The following is a 15,757-nucleotide window of genomic DNA, read 5'->3' on the forward strand; positions in this document are numbered from 1 at the left end:
ATCTCATGCCCTCTGCTACTTGACTTGATTAGAGATGGATTGTTGGAATTAGGGGGAAAGAAATTATGTATACGAAGGATTAGAGTAAGAAAATGGCTAAGCCAAAGCACAACAAGAAAAATGTCTGAACTAAAAAAAAATATTGGCTCAAGAGACTTCCTAGAAGTAAAACTTACAGATACAAGGCCATATATAGGTTGATTAAAGGAGTGTTGGGATATCATCCATTCTACATGATGCCATAGTTATCACTCTTTGTTAACTTTGTTATTTTGTCTTTGTATTTTGTATATAGCTGAAAACGAGAAAACATTGTAATAAAGTATTAGAAAAAGCATGTGATTTTAGGATAGTATATAATATCATGTGATAGATTATATATTATGTTATTATGTTTTCCCTACCTTGCTGACTCATCTGATAGTGTCTGGATGAATGTAGCATTTGGAGTCAGCAAGGCCCCCCCCTTGTTTCTGTTTGCCTTGTTTGCCCAACTGCACTGTCATGCTCTCTGCTCCAGTCCCCTTTTGCTATAAAGCCTTTGCATGCAGGCAGTTCCAGTTGGGCTAGAGTCAGTGCTACCTTGACTAGCAAAATAAATTGAAGTTAAATTGCTTCGTCTGATAAGTCTTTAACTCAACTGTAATTTGTACACTATTGATTTATTGATTTGGTATATCTCAAGATGTTTTAAAGAAAGAGATTTATACATAGGATTTATAAAACCTCTTCGTCTCAGTCAACTGATACCCATACTCGTAAATAAACCGACCCAACAGGAGCATAAGGCTGTCCAAAGCAACCTCGTTCCCAGGGCCCTCTCACTTTTTTATAATTTTGACGGTCGTTTCGATTTGCTACATCCTATATAAAAAGCAAATCGTCATGGGGACGAGGTTGTGTCTAAAGTGGAAAGAGACCAATGATATGATATTAATTGTTCTGATAGATTCTATCGATGATTACCAATCCAATGAATAAGACTCAATAAGTAATAGTTATCGCATGAATTTGAGTGCAATACGAGAAATATTAAAGAGGCGAGCCTTTTTATTAAACGTAAATCTATTTACAGAAAGTTAGAGGAAGCAAAAATTCCCGAGTTAAAAAAGGAAAAATAACTCGGATAGTTAAAGGAAGCACAATTTCCCGAGTTAGAAGATCAAAAATAGCTCGGAAAGCTAAAGGAAGCAAAAATACCAAAGTTAAAATGAAAAATAACTTCCGGGTCTCTATGATTTCGAATGTTTTTGTTCGAAAATCTTGTTATTCGACAATAAGTTCCCGCCGAAATTATGCACATCAAAATAAAGAAAAAACTTTTCGATCCAGAAGCTTCAAAATAAATGCAGCAGCTTTTTCAGAGAAGTGAAATTATTATACATTATACCAAGGAATTGATTGTACACAAAAAAAGAAGATGTATTATAATTTTTTCGATTGAGAAGAAATTCTGCATCATTCCGTTTTTTTATCAGATTGATAACACTTTTCGATGTTTTTGTTTCGATGCATGGAGGAGAGAAAATGCATACTGGTTTAAATACGGTTAGTGTAAAACGCAGGTCTCAGGTCACAGGTCGCAGGTCACAGGTCAGTGATGACAGGTTGACTCTAATCATATCATTGCAGAGGAAAATGTTTGGAAAACACAAAGAATTATCAAAAACATAATTCTCAAGCAATTTCATCCATATAAAACCATTTCAAACATCAAAATTTAACCATGTGCTTTTATCGATCTTTCGCAGTTTGCGCCGTATATAACAACGCAGGAGACTTTTTACAAAAATTCCTCGTTACCTGGTTTATAATCAAAAACTTGACAAGTATTAAAGAATTTCAAGTTTTTATGCATGTATTGATAAAAAAACTGTTTGGTTTTCACAAACGAAAGTGCCGAAAGCTGAATTTATTTGATTTGGGTCGTATCACGGGTGTGTGTCGAGTAGTTTTGTAATAATTTTCGTCAGATTTAATTTCACTTACTTTTTGGAAATATTAGAATAAGAGCTCATCAAAATATAGTTTTTTTTACGTTTTCCCATTATTTATTCCGAGAGTTCAGTTCTTTTCGGCTGTTTTGTTTTGATTTTTATCACACCGCTTTTGTACCCAAATGTTAGCCAATTTTTATTTAAAGTCAACGTAAAGCCTCATATCACTCCTCTCATTGCACTCGATAAATTTTCCAATCCAAAGAGGGGTTAGCCATTTCTCAGAACTCGTTTCCAATCTCGAGTTATCGCATTTATTTTGTTATGATGACATCATCAACTGAAAATGGCTAAAAATCTTGCTAAATTTGAAAGTCCCACTTAATCCTTATAACACCTTCCATCTTATTCTCCATAAAATTCCCGATAAAATGAGGGATCAACGACCTCCCAACTCCCTTCCAATCTCGCGTCATCACATTTTTTTGTTTTGCTAAAAATTCAGCCAAATTTGAGAGTCCTTTTCAAGCTTTCTAAACCCTCCATCTCATTTCCCATAAAATTCCCGATAGAATGAGGGGTCAACGACCTCCCAACTCCTCTTCAAACTCGAGATATCGCATTTTGAATTTTTTTCCAAACCCGTGACGTCATTGGGTCCCTTTACCCCTAATGTTATTAACGGTCAATTCGCGAATTTAGGAATTTTTGCTGTCAACAGCACTAGTATTTTTTTACATAGATTTTCTTTTCTTTTCAAACATCTTGGAAGTATTTATGAGGTAAAATTTGTATAAATTGAAATTATTATATATTGTTAACCGGTTAGTTTTTCGAAGCGAGCTACACGGCTGTTTGCGCAATGCAATTGGTTCTTTTTGTATGACGAAGGGCCTTCACTGGCCAGAGTTGCCCGTCGTTAGGAAAATTTATTGTGACGTCACTTTTTCAAAGGAAAATGAACAATGCGTTGACATCATTTCTCTCATTTTTTATTTCTGACGTCAGAAATTATAACAATTTTTAATCTCTTTTCGCTTTATTTCGCTATTTTTTCTGGATAAAGCGCTAAAAATCAATCAAGGCTGAAGGAAACGGTTAACAAATACAATAATGACGGGTTTTTTCGGGCTGTACTGAAAATATTGCCCTCGGTCAACGCAACAACCTCGCAAGCTCGGTCGTTACTTGACCTCGGGCAATATTTCTCAGTACAACCGTCACTAACCGGTCATTATTGTATTAATATATTATATTCTCAGAATTTTTTCCAAGGGAAAGTGAGTTTTTAAATTTGCGAAAGATTGACACTGCAATGACTTCTTCGTAAACTAGCCATAATTTTCATTAAAGTGCCACCGCAGAAGAACGATCAAATAAATTGTTGAATTTGGAAAGAAATGTTACTGATAGCCGTTACTTCTGTTAGAATGGCATCTCATCTGAAGCAAAATTTAGTCTACAAATATTAGCAATTTGTGTCCATCTCATAGATATGTAATAGTTATCGGACAGTTGCGAGTACAATATGAGAAATATTTTACGAGTTCCGAGATTTTTTCGTACAATATTTTCCGAGCCTGAGGCGAGGAAAATATACGGAAAATCCGGAACGAGTGAAATATTTCCATATTGTACGAGCTCCATTTGCTGGAGGTCAAGATCACGGTGGGCAGCAACCTGGGTGAGGGTACGAACAGGCTCGGATACAGAGAGAGGCTATAACCAATGGAGGAGAGTGCACTTTATTATCGTTTTACCTTATATAGAAACTGATTACTCTCCATGAATAAGATAGCCTACCTCCTGTATCCGACCCTGTACGAACTGTTTCCATTCTAGTGGTTGGTGAAAATGTTTCATGATAATCGATACCTTCAACTTGGGAGTATCCCTTAGCAACAAAACGAGCTTTGAAGATTGGGTTTTCAGGGTCACCTTTTAAATTATAGACCCACCTTCCCCCAACTAAAGACTTGTCAGAAGGAAGTTCTTTTTCAATAAACGTGTGATTTGTCTGCAAGCTCTCAAATTCATTGTCCATGGCTTGCTTCCATTTGCTGGCTTCTGGACAGGACATAGCTTCTTTGAAGGTTGCAGGTGTATTGATGTGATAACAATAATGGACGAACTTGGCAGCATCCATTTCATCAGGTTCATGTTTTGGTTCATCTGGTATTGACGGTTGTTGGCGTGACCTGAGAGGATACGATTTCCTTGGCTCAGACGTAACGGGTATTGGTTTCTCCTCAGATGGTTCAGGTTTGGTAGTCGGTTCATCAGTAACTGGTGAGGTATCGTCAGCAACTGGTATTTCTTGGTTGACTGTGGGTAAAAATTTTACGAGACGATGTTTTGAGACTGCTTTGGTTTCAAGGTCATAGACTAGGTAGCTGGGACTATCTCGATCGTATCCGACGAAGACTCCTTTAGATACCCTGGGATCTAGCTTCTTTGGTTTGATGGTGATAGGATAACAAATCGATCCGAAACTTGAAGTCGAGCAACGTTTGGTTTGGAACCGGTAATAAGTCCATACGGAGTGTTCTTAGTCCGCTGACTGTAGCATCGGTTACGGATATGAGTTGCAGTCATGACGGCATACGTCCACAGATTCTTGGGTAAACCAGCCTCTAACAATAATGATCTAGCCATTTCAAACAACGTGCGCCAACTCCTTTCAGCGGTACCATTTTGATGAGGTGAATATGGGGCACTCTTCTCATGTTTGATTTTATGCTTAATCAAAAGATCACTGAACTCATGAGAAATGAACTCCCCACCATTATCTGATCGAACACGTTTTGGCTCTCCTGATGGAAAAATGTCCTCATGAAAACTCAAAGTTTTAACCTTTCCATACGGGGCAACATCAGCTAAGAATTTTTCTGTGGCACGAGTGGCACGAGTGGCGTCTGATTTCTCCTTGAGAAAATAGGTAAACATATTTCCTGAATAATCGTCGGTAAACACAATGGCATATTTGAAGCCATCCTTAGCAATTGGATCTATAGGTCCAGAGAGGTCGGTATGAATCAGCTCAAATGGCTCAGTTGCTCTTACGTCTGGGTTACGGTTGCGAGTAGTATTCAGGATGTCAGCCGTGTTGCAGTGACCAAGAATACGATGCCACGTTTGAAGGCTCTCTGAACGATTAGAGTTGACAGCTGACTTGCAGAGGTAATACAAACGTTTCTCTTGGAAAATTGGAAAAATAGTTCCATTTGGTGCGATAAGTTCATTTCTATCCTCCGAAAATATTACTTTACAACTGTGACTTGTGGCTGATTTAACAGAAAAAATGCATTGCGGAAAGTTTGGAATAAGCAAAACATCTCTCAACTTTACTTCAACAAATTCATTTTCGTTGGTTCGAAATTTGGTAATTACAGTTCCCTTCTGTTTAGCCACACCATTTACTGTTGTATCATCAGCTAATTCGATATAGTGGTCACTTGATTTGAATGTCGGATCAACGTCTAGGAAACACGACTTGTCATTCACTATGTGAGTAGTAGCACCACAATCAACGAGAAACGTAATCGTGCTAGCTTCAATGTTTGACTTTGTATCACTAGCTTTGAAAGCAAAAGAGTGATCTTCTCCTTTTATGGACGTTTTGTTTGCACTGTCCTTTTTCTTTCTACACTTGTTAGTGTTGTGACTTTTGTTTTTACAGATACTACACCACCGACCTTTAATCTTTTTGTCACAGTTGGTTGATTTGTGTCCTGGAGTTCCACAGGAGTAGCATACGATTTGTTTCCTTCCTTCCTGGGCTTGGAGTTTCATTATGGCGGAGGATTGATCAGCAGGGTTAAATTGGGTTCTCGAATTTTCGGTTTCTTCTTAATGAAGTTTTGAATTTATAATAAATTCGTCTACATTTTCAGCTTGTGTAGTAACAGCAACAGGTGCCTTATATTCATCTGGTAATCCTTTCAATACCATGGCAATTAACAATGAGTCACTAACCTGCTCTTTCACAACACGTAGAGAGGTGGCTGCATTTTCAGCACGTAACAGGTAATCTGTGATGGGTTTGGTATGATTTTTCTTGAGGGTAGTAAGTCCATTATATAGAGTGATAATTCGAGGTTTACTGCCACTAGCATAATGCTCCTTTAGAATGTTCCAAGCTTTTCTTCCATCATCCTGGGCTTCCCTCATTACTAGGGTTAAAGAACGTTCATCCAAGAACTGGATTAATTCGGCGAAAGCTGTTTCGTTGGATTCTGCAGATACTTCCTCGGTCGTTGTAAATACTTTCTTCAACTTTTTAAGTTTCAGTACCTTTGTCTCCCAAAGTTCGAATTTCTTTTCGTTACCATCGAAAACTAGGTTCTGCCACCATAGTATAAGAAAGCCGCGGCTGGAATATGTACCGCATTGTCTTTTCAGTTAATTGCTGTTTCATCTCTGTCTCCGAGCTTTATAAGAACATCAAGATTCTCAGTTTGTTTTATTGGGTGATAGTTTTTGAAGTTTTTCTCTTATTTTCCTTCTCAAATAGCTGATGATAACTTTCCTGTCAGTTTGAATGATACATTTTGAAGGTGCTGGCTTCAAATTTTCACAGTAATATCTTGATGTACTTTTTCATTGATTTCTAAAAAGATTTCACTGAAATATTGTGAAGGCATCTCGAGGCACTTTATTGATTTTTTAGTTCTTTCAGCCCAGCCATTTTGTGCTTGTTTAAACTTCTTATTATTGATCTTTCCTTTACAATGATTTTATAATGTAATTATCAAGGGCATATCATTAATGTCTAAAACGCACTGAGAAGTAAGTATTAACGATAAAAAAATAAATTTTACCATTAAAGATGCTATATTGCTGATTTCTTGATAAAAAAAAAGTCATCAAATACGACAGAGATAGAACAACAGAAATTCAGATATTATCATTCCAGCCGCGGCTTTCTTATACTATGCTGCCACATATTACTGGGCCCATAACCTATAGAATCTGAGGATGGCATAGATGTGGAGAACATGATTCCGGAAATAAATGGAGACAGTAAATGTACAAGTTGAAAAATCTTCTTCTATCAGCTAACAGCTCTAATTTCAATGTAATGAAAACTACGCGACTAGCGCACCATTATGGACACAGCCAAGAAGACTGGAACCGAGACATGTAGACTAAATGTCCGGCAACGACAAAAGTAAACAAAAGCGAGAAAACGAAAGTGGTCGTCAAACTATCGACACTGAGGTGATAAAAAAGACATATAGAGCTTTGAAAATGGGTAATCAGATAAAAAAAAATCCGAAAAAGTGTTTTTAATGATGATAAAAAAATAGAAATACAGTCAAGCTAAGATGTTACCGGTACACCATTTAACCGGAACTAAAAATACTGAAAAACGCGCGCAAAATTAAGAGATGTTTGCCCAACTTCCTTATGCGTGAAGCTATGAATGCCATCCTCGGAAGCTTTAGGCTTCCTGCGGTGGCAAAAACGCTAATTTCCACGAAATTTTCAAAGTTGAAACATTCCAGAGGCTAACCACAGCGGAATAGCGGCTAGACAATAAAAAAATTGTGAAAAAAAACTGAAATTCATTTTTTGGGCCCACATATTATTGTAAATCAAACACATCAAACATCAATCGAACTAATCGAACCTTACCGGAATTTCTTGGTTCGATGACTGTTCGATGACTGTTTGATTTGGTTCGGTAACCTAACAGTTCAATTGACATTGCCTGGCCGATGGGATGATAGATATTTGCCTGCTCTTTTGGCTTTTTAGCGCGGGCGTCTGCTAATAACCCGCTTCAAATAATAACGCTTCAATATTGAACTTCACCGGTCTTGATACACCATTTCGCTATTCAGGATTTTTATTTTGAATCATTAACAACTTCCCATTTCTGTACTAAGATTCTTGATACTTTTCTGGAATCTTTTCCTATATATATTTTACGGGATTACCAGCAAGAAATTGGGGAGGGTTCGTTTAATGGGATGCAGTTTAAAACAGTTATAAAGGAGTCATTGTTGTGATTTGTACTTATTTAGATTTATTGGTCGTGTTCAGACCAAGGTTTAAAGCAATTAGGTCTACATTTTTCTTTTATATTCCTTTTGTATTTAACGGCACGCTTCTCATTAGTTAAACCAAAGTTTAAAAAGGAATCACCCTCTGGTTTAAAAAAACAGTTTTTACGATTTCGTTACAGTTTTCTGAATAGACGAAATCAAAATTTCTTAGCAAAATGGACAAAAACACCCAAGAAATAGTGAAAATAAGAACATCTTAAAAACATTTTTAGACTTAAAACCCAAAAAGTTAAGAACATCCCAAGGCTTCAAAAGTTTTGGATTCTCTTATAATATAACAATCAATCGTAAAAGGGGTTACGCACGGAGAACGAGTCTTGTGTTCGCAAAGCGAAAGGATTCTATAGATCCCCCAAGCCCACTAGTTATGTAAGAAGAGGTGAAGGCTATCAATCCGCTGCTCAAAAGAATATCGTACTTTTTTCCCGAAAATCCGAAATCCCAAAGAAATTCCGAAAATCTATAATTCCATAAATCTAAAAATTACAACTTAAAACAGATCAAAACTCAAAATACTGCGAATCTTGTGATGATGACGTCATTTTGGCCCTAAATATCGTCACCGAAAGGGTAATAAATTTTTAACTTCACTGAAATTCGAAATCGATTTGTAATTAATAATAATAATAATAATCTTTCTCTTTTAATCACCCCAAGGGGTATATCTACACTTACACATATAGTACAATGGTTAAAAATTTCTTTTTTAAGGCGAGACCAATTTAATTTGTTGTTCTACGGGCCCGACCGACCGTATTTTTGCTAAAATCAAAAAAATAATAATATTGAATTTCCACTACAATATATTTTACACACTAGTTATTTGTAAGAATCAAATTTGAATAAAGCTGAAAATTAATTCAAGAAATTGAAAAATTTAGAAAATCAAGCATTCCATACACTAAGATTTTATCATGATCTGCATCGAAGATAAAAAAAGTGAATTTTTTAACCAGATATTTTTTGGAAAACATTTTCGGTACCTTACCAACCCTGATAAATGAAAAATCTATTTTTATTTTACCGACCGACCGACCCATATTTTGCTAACGATCTGCCCGTAGAACAACAAATTAAATTGGTCTCGCCTAAAGTAAAATAAATCTATCTTGAATTATAAGATCTCATGCCCTCTGCTACTTGACTTGATTAGAGATGGATTGTTGGAATTAGGGGGAAAGAAATTATGTATACGAAGGATTAGAGTAAGAAAATGGCTAAGCCAAAGCACAACAAGAAAAATGTCTGAACTAAAAAAAAATATTGGCTCAAGAGACTTCCTAGAAGTAAAACTTACAGATACAAGGCCATATATAGGTTGATTAAAGGAGTGTTGGGATATCATCCATTCTACATGATGCCATAGTTATCACTCTTTGTTAACTTTGTTATTTTGTCTTTGTATTTTGTATATAGCTGAAAACGAGAAAACATTGTAATAAAGTATTAGAAAAAGCATGTGATTTTAGGATAGTATATAATATCATGTGATAGATTATATATTATGTTATTATGTTTTCCCTACCTTGCTGACTCATCTGATAGTGTCTGGATGAATGTAGCATTTGGAGTCAGCAAGGCCCCCCCCTTGTTTCTGTTTGCCTTGTTTGCCCAACTGCACTGTCATGCTCTCTGCTCCAGTCCCCTTTTGCTATAAAGCCTTTGCATGCAGGCAGTTCCAGTTGGGCTAGAGTCAGTGCTACCTTGACTAGCAAAATAAATTGAAGTTAAATTGCTTCGTCTGATAAGTCTTTAACTCAACTGTAATTTGTACACTATTGATTTATTGATTTGGTATATCTCAAGATGTTTTAAAGAAAGAGATTTATACATAGGATTTATAAAACCTCTTCGTCTCAGTCAACTGATACCCATACTCGTAAATAAACCGACCCAACAGGAGCATAAGGCTGTCCAAAGCAACCTCGTTCCAGGGCCCTCTCACTTTTTTATAATTTTGACGGTCGTTTCGATTTGCTACATCCTATATAAAAAGCAAATCGTCATGGGGACGAGGTTGTGTCTAAAGTGGAAAGAGACCAATGATATGATATTAATTGTTCTGATAGATTCTATCGATGATTACCAATCCAATGAATAAGACTCAATAAGTAATAGTTATCGCATGAATTTGAGTGCAATACGAGAAATATTAAAGAGGCGAGCCTTTTTATTAAACGTAAATCTATTTACAGAAAGTTAGAGGAAGCAAAAATTCCCGAGTTAAAAAAGGAAAAATAACTCGGATAGTTAAAGGAAGCACAATTTCCCGAGTTAGAAGATCAAAAATAGCTCGGAAAGCTAAAGGAAGCAAAAATACCAAAGTTAAAATGAAAAATAACTTCCGGGTCTCTATGATTTCGAATGTTTTTGTTCGAAAATCTTGTTATTCGACAATAAGTTCCCGCCGAAATTATGCACATCAAAATAAAGAAAAAACTTTTCGATCCAGAAGCTTCAAAATAAATGCAGCAGCTTTTTTCAGAGAAGTGAAATTATTATACATTATACCAAGGAATTGATTGTACACAAAAAAAGAAGATGTATTATAATTTTTTCGATTGAGAAGAAATTCTGCATCATTCCGTTTTTTTATCAGATTGATAACACTTTTCGATGTTTTTGTTTCGATGCATGGAGGAGAGAAAATGCATACTGGTTTAAATACGGTTAGTGTAAAACGCAGGTCTCAGGTCACAGGTCGCAGGTCACAGGTCAGTGATGACAGGTTGACTCTAATCATATCATTGCAGAGGAAAATGTTTGGAAAACACAAAGAATTATCAAAAACATAATTCTCAAGCAATTTCATCCATATAAAACCATTTCAAACATCAAAATTTAACCATGTGCTTTTATCGATCTTTCGCAGTTTGCGCCGTATATAACAACGCAGGAGACTTTTTACAAAAATTCCTCGTTACCTGGTTTATAATCAAAAACTTGACAAGTATTAAAGAATTTCAAGTTTTTATGCATGTATTGATAAAAAACTGTTTGGTTTTCACAAACGAAAGTGCCGAAAGCTGAATTTATTTGATTTGGGTCGTATCACGGGTGTGTGTCGAGTAGTTTTGTAATAATTTCGTCAGATTTAATTTCACTTACTTTTTGGAAATATTAGAATAAGAGCTCATCAAAATATAGTTTTTTTTACGTTTTCCCATTATTTATTCCGAGAGTTCAGTTCTTTTCGGCTGTTTGTTTTGATTTTTATCACACCGCTTTTGTACCCAAATGTTAGCCAATTTTTATTTAAAGTCAACGTAAAGCCTCATATCACTCCTCTCATTGCACTCGATAAATTTTCCAATCCAAAGAGGGGTTAGCCATTTCTCAGAACTCGTTTCCAATCTCGAGTTATCGCATTTATTTTGTTATGATGACATCATCAACTGAAAATGGCTAAAAATCTTGCTAAATTTGAAAGTCCCACTTAATCCTTATAACACCTTCCATCTTATTCTCCATAAAATTCCCGATAAAATGAGGGATCAACGACCTCCCAACTCCCTTCCAATCTCGCGTCATCACATTTTTTTGTTTTGCTAAAAATTCAGCCAAATTTGAGAGTCCTTTTCAAGCTTTCTAAACCCTCCATCTCATTTCCCATAAAATTCCCGATAGAATGAGGGGTCAACGACCTCCCAACTCCTCTTCAAACTCGAGATATCGCATTTTGAATTTTTTTCCAAACCCGTGACGTCATTGGGTCCCTTTACCCCTAATGTTATTAACGGTCAATTCGCGAATTTAGGAATTTTTGCTGTCAACAGCACTAGTATTTTTTTACATAGATTTTCTTTTCTTTTCAAACATCTTGGAAGTATTTATGAGGTAAAAATTTGTATAAATTGAAATTATTTATATTGTTAACGGTAGTTTTTCGAAGCGAGCTACCCGCTGTTTGCGCAATGCAATTGTTCTTTTGTCTGGACGAAGGGCCTTCACTGGCCAGAGTTGCCCGTCGTTAGGACAATTATTGTGACGTCACTTTTTCAAAGGAAATGAACAATGCGTTGACATCATTTCTCTCATTTTTATTTCTGACGTCAGAAATTATAACAATTTTTAATCTCTTTTCGCTTTATTTCGCATTTTCTGCAAAAGCGCTAAAAATCATCAAGGCTGAAGGAAACGGTTAACAAATACAATAATGACGGTTTTTTCGGGCTGTACTGAAAAATATTGCCCTCGGTCAACGCAACAAACCTCGCAAGCTCGGTCGTTACTTGACCTCGGGCAATATTTCTCAGTACAACCGTCACTAACCGGTCATTATTGTATTAATATATTATATTCTCAGAATTTTTCCAAGGGAAAGTGAGTTTTAAATTTGCGAAAGATTGACACTGCAATGACTTCTTCGTAAACTAGCCATAATTTTCATTAAAGTGCCACCGCAGAAGAACGATCAATAAATTGTTGAATTGGAAAGAAATGTTACTGGATAGCCGTTACTTCTGTTAGAATGGCATCTCATCTGAAGCAAAATTTAGTCTACAAATATTAGCAATTTGTTGTCCATCTCATAGATATGTAATAGTTATCGGACAGTTGCGAGTACAATATGAGAAATATTTACGAGTTCCGAGATTTTTTCGTACTATTTTCCGAGCCTGAGGCGAGGAAAATACGGAACATCCGGAACGAGTGAAATATTCCCTATTGTACGAGCCTCCATTTGCTGGAGGTCAAGATCACGGTGGGCAGCAACCTGGGTGAGGTACGAACAGGCTCGGATACAGAGAGAGGCTATAAACCAATGGAGGAGAGTGCACTTTATTATCGTTTTACCTATATAGAACTGATTACTCTCATGAATAAGATAGCCTACCTCCTGTATCCGACCCTGTACGAACTGTTTCCATTCTAGTGTGTGTTGTGTGAAAATGTTTTCATGATAATCGATACCTTCAACTTGGGAGTATCCCTTAGCAACAAAACGAGCTTTGAAGATTGGGTTTTCAGGGTCACCTTTTAAATTATAGACCCACCTTCCCCCAACTAAGACTGTCAGAAGGAGTTCTTTTTCAATAAACGTGTGATTTGTCTGCAAGCTCTCAAATTCATTGTCCATGGCTTGCTTCCATTTGCTGGCTTCTGGACAGGACATAGCTTCTTTGAAGGTTTGCAGGTGTATTGATGTGCTAAAAATAATGGACGAACTTGGCAGCATCCATTTCATCAGGTTCATGTTTTGGTTCATCTGGTCTTGACGGTTGTTGGCGTGACCTGAGAGGATACGATTTCCTTAGCTCAGACGTAACGGGTATTGGTTTCTCCTCAGATGGTTCAGGTTGGTAGTCGGTTCATCAGTAACTGGTGAGGTATCGTCAGCAACTGGTATTTCTTGGTTGACTGTGGGTAAAAATTTTACGAGACGATGTTTTGAGAGACTGCTTTGGTTTCAAGGTCATAGACTAGGTAGCTGGGACTATCTCGATCGTATCCGACGAAGACTCCTTTAGATACCCTGGGATCTAGCTTCTTTGGTTTGATGGTGATAGGATAACCAAATCGATCCGAAACTTGAAGTCGAGCAACGTTTGGTTTGGAACCGGTTTAATAAGTCCATACGGGAGTGTTCTTAGTCCGCTGACTGTAGCATCGGTTACGGATATGAGTTGCAGTCATGACGGCATACGTCCACAGATTCTTGGGTAAACCAGCCTCTAACAATAATGATCTAGCCATTTCACACAACGTGCGCAACTCCTTTCAGCGGTACCATTTTGATGAGGTGAATATGGGCACTCTCTCTGTTTGATTTTATGCTTAATCAAAAGATCACTGAACTCATGAGAATGAACTCCCCACCATTATCTGATCGAACACGTTTTGGCTCTCCTGATGGAAAAATGTCCTCATGAAAACTCAAAGTTTTAACCTTTCCATACGGGGCAACATCAGCTAAGAATTTTTTGTGGGCACGAGTGGCCGAGTGGGCGTCTGATTTCTCCTTGAGAAATAGGTAAACATATTTCCTGCATAATCGTCGGTAAACACAATGGCATATTTGAAGCCATCCTAGCAATTGGATCTATAGGTCAGAGAGGTCGGTATGAATCAGCTCAAATGGCTCAGTTGCTCTTACGTCTGGGTTACGGTTGCGAGTAGTATTCAGGATTCAGCCGTGTGCCTTGACCCAAGATACGATGCACGTTTGAAGGCTCTCTGAACGCTTAGAGTTGACAGCTGACTTGCAGAGGTAATACACGTTTCTCTTGGAAAATTGGAAAAATAGTTCCTTTGGTGCGATAAGTTCATTTCTATCCTCCGAAAATATACTTTACAACTGTGACTTGTGGCTGATTAACAGACAAAATGCATTGCGGAAAGTTTGGAAAAGCAAAACATCTCTCAACTTTACTTCAACAAATCATTTTCGTTGGTTCGAAATTTGGTAATTACAGTTCCCTTCTGTTTAGCCAACCATTTACTGTTGTATCATCAGCTAATTCGATATAGTGGTCACTTGATTTGAATGTCGATTCAACGTCTAGGAAACACGACTTGTCATTCACTATGTGAGTAGTAGCACCACAATCAACGAGAAACGTAATCGTGCTAGCTTCAATGTTTGACTTTGTATCACTAGCTTTGAAAGCAAAGAGTGATCTTCCTCCTTTTATGGACGTTTTGTTTGCACTGTCCTTTTTCTTTCTACACTTGTTAGTGTTGTGACTTTGTTTTTACATATACTACACCCCCGACCTTTCATCTTTTTGTCACAGTTGGTTGATTTGTGTCCTGGAGTTCCACAGGAGTAGCATACGATTTGTTTCCTTCCTTCCTGGGCTTGGAGTTTCATTATGGCGGAGGATTGATCAGCAGGGTTAAATTGGGTTCTCGAATTTTCGGTTTCTTCTTAATGAAGTTTTGAATTTATAATAAATTCGTCTACATTTTCAGCTTGTGTAGTAACAGCAACAGGTGCCTTATATTCATCTGGTAATCCTTTCAATACCATGGCAATTAACAATGAGTCACTAACCTGCTCTTTCACAACACGTAGAGAGGTGGCTGCATTTTCAGCACGTAACAGGTAATCTGTGATGGGTTTGGTATGATTTTTCTTGAGGGTAGTAAGTCCATTATATAGAGTGATAATTCGAGGTTTACTGCCACTAGCATAATGCTCCTTTAGAATGTTCCAAGCTTTTCTTCCATCATCCTGGGCTTCCCTCATTACTAGGGTTAAAGAACGTTCATCCAAGAACTGGATTAATTCGGCGAAAGCTGTTTCGTTGGATTCTGCAGATACTTCCTCGGTCGTTGTAAATACTTTCTTCAACTTTTTAAGTTTCAGTACCTTTGTCTCCCAAAGTTCGAATTTCTTTTCGTTACCATCGAAAACTAGGTTCTGCCACCATAGTATAAGAAAGCCGCGGCTGGAATATGTACCGCATTGTCTTTTCAGTTAATTGCTGTTTCATCTCTGTCTCCGAGCTTTATAAGAACATCAAGATTCTCAGTTTGTTTTATTGGGTGATAGTTTTTGAAGTTTTTCTCTTATTTTCCTTCTCAAATAGCTGATGATAACTTTCCTGTCAGTTTGAATGATACATTTTGAAGGTGTCTTGATGTACTTTTTCATTGATTTCTAAAAAGATTTCACTGAAATATTGTGAAGGCATCTCGAGGCACTTTATTGATTTTTTAGTTCTTTCAGCCCAGCCATTTTGTGCTTGTTTAAACTTCTTATTATTGATCTTTCCTTTACAATGATTTTATAATGTAATTATC

The sequence above is a fragment of the Clytia hemisphaerica genome, unplaced genomic scaffold (assembly GCF_902728285.1).
Source record: "Clytia hemisphaerica strain Z4C2 unplaced genomic scaffold, Clytia hemisphaerica genome assembly, whole genome shotgun sequence".
Classification (NCBI taxonomy): domain Eukaryota; kingdom Metazoa; phylum Cnidaria; class Hydrozoa; order Leptothecata; family Clytiidae; genus Clytia; species Clytia hemisphaerica.